Raw genomic sequence first — 6,289 nt, forward strand, 5'->3', positions numbered from 1 at the left:
TTTTTAAAAAAATTTTATTTATTCATTTTTATAGAGAGAGAGCGTGCGCATGAGAGGGGAGAGGGAGAGGGAGAGAGAATCTGAAACAGACTCGCCACTGAGTGCAGAGCCCAATGAGGGGCTCAATCTCACAACCACGAGACCATGACCTAGGCCAAAACAAAGAGTCTGACGCTTAACTGACTGAACAACCCAGGCACCCCTACTGGGATCTATTCTTGAGGGAGCTAGCAATTAATTTCATAACTTAGTTATCAAATCATTCATGTTTGAATAAAGATAATGCCAAACACAGCTTTGAATAGGTACTCCAAATGATGATGAACTGCATTACTTAATTACTTCAATGGGACGGACGTATGGCCTTTTGGAGTTGAGAGATCTGAATTTTAATTTTTAGTGTTGAATGTGCTAATAATGTGTGAAATTATGCCTGGGCCCACATTTGAGACCCATCCTACAGAATCCACCTATACGTCCTCAGTCCTCAGCAAAGTCACTGAACATATCTGTTTTTCAGTATTTTTACTCTTAAAATAAGGAAATTAGACTAGATGTTATAAGTTTTTTTCTAATCTTACGTCTCATGCCACTCATCAAATTTAGGAATGTCTGAAATATTGGGTTTTATCTTATGAAATGTTAAAGCATGGTATGTTTAAAATGAACATGCAAAGCAAATGGAAGTATCTTTAAGATATAGTATTAAATGAAAAAAAAACAGTTATTACCTACTTATTAGATTCCATCATATTTTTATATACTTTCTCAAACAATACCTCACCAAATTGTCCCTGACCACCCTATATAAAATACTCTGACCCTTTCACTCAAGTCACTTTCTACCATCACTCCTTGTCTCCTTTTCCTCATGGTGAGTGCCATACCACTGATGTCATATTAAAAATTTTCCTTTTTCTTAATTTCTTCCCTTCAAATTTCTTATGAAGAAAATAAATTCCAAGAGGCCAGAATATTTGCTTTGCTCACTGCTGAATTCCTAGGATTTAAAAATAGCTCTTTGCATAAAATAGATGCTCGTATATATTCATTTTGGAGATGTGATGTTTTTTTAGGAACAATACATAAAAGTTGTTTACCATTTATAGTTTGATAAAAAAGAAAAGGGGCTTAATGAAGGGGCTTAATGAAAAAGAAGGGAGCGATTCATTTTACATCCTTTGTACCATTTGAATTTATCATGTGCCTGCATTATATTAATAATAAAATAGACATTAATGAAAGGCATTAGACACACCAACAAATCCCTGAGACCTAGTGAAAACCTCAGGTGTAATATTCTTAACTCATGGACCTTTTCGAAGACCTCGAGGGTAGAACTTAGATCCTTAATTTCTAAAGCCAAGAATGTGATATGTTTAAAAAGTAAGCTAACAATAAATATTAGAGATAAAATTCTAAATACCAAATGCTTGTTTTCTCATACTAGAGGTGGTTTAGATTCACTATCTGTACCATGTTGATAATCTGGGTAAATTTTGCCACTAAAACAAAAATACGAGATGTTTTTTCTTTTCTTGTATTTTTATTAATTTTTTATTTTTTTATTTTATTTTTTTTAAAGATTTTATTTATTTGACAGAGATAGAGACAGCCAGTGAGAGAGGGAACACAAGCAGGGGGAGTGGGAGAGGAAGAAGCAGGCTCATAGCGGAGGAGCCTGATGTAGGGCTCGATCACATATCGCCGGGATCACGCCCTGAGCGGAAGGCAGACGCTTAACCGCTATGCCACCCAGGCGCCCCTCTTTTCTTGTGTTTTTAAATGTACTCACCAAATTTTCTGTAAAAACCACTACACAGTTTGCAATTATTTAGGGCTGCAAAGAATAAAACTTACCTCATCCCCCCAAATAAGCAAAAATCATAATGGCTTAAACACAGGAGGGATGTTTGTTTCTTTGTTTGTTATTTGTTTTGGTCTCATGTAACAGAAATTTGGAGAGAGAGGGTATGGAGGATGGTATCATGGTTTCAGAAAGTCTTTAGGGACTCAGGATGCTTCTAACCTGGTCCATAGTCCTTAGCAGGGGCTGCTATAGCTCCAGCCATAGCATCCAAATTTCAAGAAGCAGTGATGAAGTAGAGGGAAAAGACAAAAAGAGCACACCTCTGTGAAGAATCAGCTTGAACCTTCATGGAGTCTTCCCCAATTTACCTCCGAAACATCTGTTTACAACATTGTCAATTTTGGCAGACCTTAGTCCCATGGCTATATCTAGATAGGAGCAGTCAAGTAATGTATCCTTGTGAATGGTTATATTAATGGTCTGAATTAGTTTGACATAATTGCAAATAGAGAAAAGTAGGCATTTGAGAGGCATAGAATCTTTGTCATAATCAACTACTGTTTTGCAATCAGAAATATATGATATACATGTTTATGTAAGAAAAATCAAAGCAATGCAAAAAACAAAGCAAAACAAAAAAACCCCAAAAACCAAAAACAGCACCCTGATGATATTCTGCTACTTTCCGGAAATTAATTAATTTTTTTCCTCAGATACCATTGTTAGCCATGAAAGCAGGCTTTCCTAGAAGGAAAATAGTAGCTGATAGTTGGGACAATTGGATCTTGTAGTGAGTTCTCTGTTTTTGATAGCAGGAAAGATTTTGTTCATATCTCTTTGTATATTCTGAAAAAAAGAAGAAGAAATTATGGTCCTAAGATGGGCAGGAAATGCTTTATGTCTATGGAGACCCTGGATGTTTGAAAGACAGCTGTCAATTTTCTCAATGTTTTATCATAAAGCCACTAAGAAAGAAGCAATGAGTTTAAGGCAGAATCTGACAGTGATCTTGGAATGGGGAGACATGACTATAAGTGATGAGAGGAGTTCACACTTGATGTTTTCAGTTTTCACATGCAACTCAAATATTTCATGTTTGCAATATTATTTTGTTTAATTGTATCTTTTTTTTCCATTTGAGAGTAGTCATTTATTACTGACCAGATTACAAAAATAATCATGGTAGATACTTTAGTTCATCCTTCTAATAAGCCTATTGATCTGGTCTTCCCTGTTGCCAGCATCTCCCCCTTTAAAAAATGGATGGTTTTTTTCTTCATTCCCCCTTGTGGAGAAGATAATTTGAAGGGCCATAAAAATTGTTTGCTTCTTGGAAATGTTTTCCAACAGTATAGATCTCGTGAATCAGATCCTCCATGCAGATGATGCGATATTTACCAAGAGAGCAGGCAATCAATGTATTATCTGTCAGGGCAATTGCTTCTTAATTATTTTGCCATAACCATGCTTGTAGATCAATTCATTCACTGACTTCAGGTCTGAGTAGCCCCATGCTGTATATAGTTCCACGGTCCTTAGCATGTTAATTGAAGTCTTGTTGAGCTTAACAAAGTTGCCATTGAAAATCTGGCGAAGGCGAAGAAGCTGCAACACCTTCCGAACCTTCGGGCTCACACCCTTGACACCTCTGATCCGGGTGATAAATGCCAGTTTGGGTTCCGCAAGTACATAGAAGTTGCCAGCTTTTCTTGCCATCCTTGCCATTCCAATCTCAGTTCTGTACATCTGCCTATATTCCTTGTGGTAATGCTTAGCTTTTTCACAGATAAGCTTCCTCCTTGCCTTTTGAGCAATCTTTTGAGCAAACTTCTTTCTCAGACGCTTGATCTTTACCTCTGTGAAATTCCTTTGCTTCTTCTTAAGGGTTTCTGGCACAGCAGGAACGTTCTTTTTCTTCTCTTCTGCACCCTCCATGGTTCCAGCCGGAAAAGAGCTAATTATATCTCTTCATATAAATCATACTTAGCATTTTTTGAACTGGAGTCTTCTAGAGAACTAATTCTCTTATGTTTCTGTGTGTGTTGCAAGCAAAGGCACTGCTTGACTTTTTTGCCGAACTGTCCTTCAGAGATGTTTGTCTAGTGAGCAACCTTGGAAGACAGAGATACTATTTCTCTCTGGAGCAAAGTTCATCTTTGTTTGCTTTCCAGCATTGTTTTAGTCTGTTCAAGCTGTTATAACAAAATACTACAGACAGGGTGGCTTATAAACAACAGAAATGTATTTCACAGAGTTCTGGAGGCTTGAAGTCTAAGATCAGGGTGCTGTTGTGGTCTGATGATGGCCTTCTTGTATGTCACAGACTTCTCATTGTGTCCTCACATGGTGGAAGGAGTGAGGGGTCTCTGTGGGGTGTCTCTTATAATGGCCTCTACCCTCATGACTTAAGTGTCTCCCAGAGACCCCATCTCCCTGTCTCTTGATACCATCATATTGGGCATTAGGATTTTGACATATGAATTGGGGGGGGGCACATACATTCAGAGCATAGCAAGTATAATAAAGATCATGTCTCCCTATGGAGTTCAAACAAGCTTACAGTCAGTTTAAAGTGATTCGGGTTCCCTAAGCTTGAGATTCCTCTCCTGCAGGGATCACTTTGCACTCTTCCTGTTGCCCTGTGGGGATTGTGGCTTGGCAAAGCGGTACAAAATGATGATGCTGTGGTTACTGCTAGTACTGTAAATAATAAACTGTCCATTGTCTCTGACCCAGGAATCTCTTATATTCTGCTGGCAACCATGAAACTATGGCATAGTTCTTGAGAGGCATTGAAAGGGGACTTACTAGGTTCACAATGCCTGCAACTCCTATACTTCCAAGGAAAGCTAACGATGTGACCCTCCCTTCCTGATAGTGGTTGCTTAAAGCAGGAGTGGATTTGTGCCCATGAGCAGCCATATGAACAGTCATAGGCTCACAAAAATTATGACATGGCCTAATATGGGAAGGCTGCCCAACTGTCAGAGTCCCTCTGACCTAATCTAATCCTCTGTTTTGGAGGCATGACTGTGAGACAGAAAGAGCTCCAGTGGTTGGGAGTGATGCATATGCTAACAGATGTACTGGATAAGCATTAGAATCGGGAGGCATAGTCATGCATCTTTAATAGTCACGTTCTTCAACAAGGACACCACAGCTGTTCTTGGACACCTGGGGAAACTGCTAATTCCCCTCAGCAGTAATATTGTTTCTAGGGTGTGTGAATTTCCTTGCTTCTCCATCTTTACTTTTAATATCTCTCCCGGACTGAAAGTAACCAGAATGTGCTTCTGCTTCATTTAAGAGACAAGCTAACAAAGGGGAGAAAAAATGATGACTTCCCCAAATTAAACCTGGACTCTAAAGATAAAGATTTATCTGTCACCAGTTTTAACTAAACTATGCTTCTAGTATTTTCTGGATGAAAGATTTTAGAAATCCTGATCTGACAATCAGGTATTAAATCTTCCAGCAACAGATGCTGCTAAAACATGAATTTAAACAGCTTATTTGTGTTGGTACAACATTAGGATCATTTCAGAATAACTGATTATAATGTGCTGTAGATTTTTTTACCTATTGTGTTACAGCACCTGTCTTGAGAGTTAGAAGTGATATCCCTGATGATTAGGTAAAATGGAACAACCTCAAAAGTCTTCAAAGAGGAGTCCAAGAAAGCAAAATGTTCATTATTTTATATAACTTAAAGTTTTTCAGGTGCAATTAATGCAGATTAAAAAACAAAGAATCAAAATATGTGGGTTTTGGGAATAGCTCCTACTTTGTTCTTCTACATATTTCTAGAAAATATTTTACTCAGACAGAACTTTAGTACAAATTAATAAGTGATTGTCTACACTGGGAAAAGAATACCACAGCCTCTGATTCTCTGTGCTAAAGTGAACATTGAGCTTGAACAGGCAGGGAGGAAAACTTACTTAGCTTTTCTCAACTAACGTTAACACAGAATTTAGACCATCTTACTATAGCCAATAGTCCTCAGATGTCATGCATGAGACAATTTATCAAGCGGAAAATACAATCTCACTATCTTACTCTCTAGCACAAAATGAATATATAATGCAGATTTAAGTGGAATAAGATTGCCAGCTCTGGTAATTTTTGCTAAAATGTTAGTAAATAATTTTATAATACATCCGAAGAGATATAGATCTCTCTTTCTTGTATTCTCTGTCTCCTTCTGTGTGTGTGTGTGCGTATGTGTGAACAACTATACATATCCTGGATCTGATCTGACTTTATGTTTAATAATTGCAGAGATCCTTATATTGAGCCAAACCATTCTTTTCCAAAGAGTGTTTTATCAAATACTAACTATATTAAATGGAAAATTTAACATGGAAAATTGAACATGCAAAAATGTTTAGAAATAGTACATTTCAAAACTTGGCATATATAATCTGCTCTCATAGACTCCCAATGCTAATGACCCTAATTTAGGTTTCTGAGAATTTA

The 6,289-nt window shown here is 37.4% G+C and overlaps 1 pseudogene; it reads right to left on the reverse strand.

Moving 5' to 3' along the window:
• Nucleotides 1–2,953: 2,953 nt before the first annotated feature.
• On the reverse strand, nucleotides 2,954–3,754 carry LOC123775416 (large ribosomal subunit protein uL30 pseudogene; annotated as a pseudogene).
• Nucleotides 3,755–6,289: the final 2,535 nt, after the last annotated feature.

The sequence above is a fragment of the Ursus americanus genome, chromosome 8 (assembly GCF_024610735.1).
Source record: "Ursus americanus isolate L20-20 chromosome 8, mUrsAme1.1.p, whole genome shotgun sequence".
NCBI lineage: Eukaryota > Metazoa > Chordata > Mammalia > Carnivora > Ursidae > Ursus > Ursus americanus.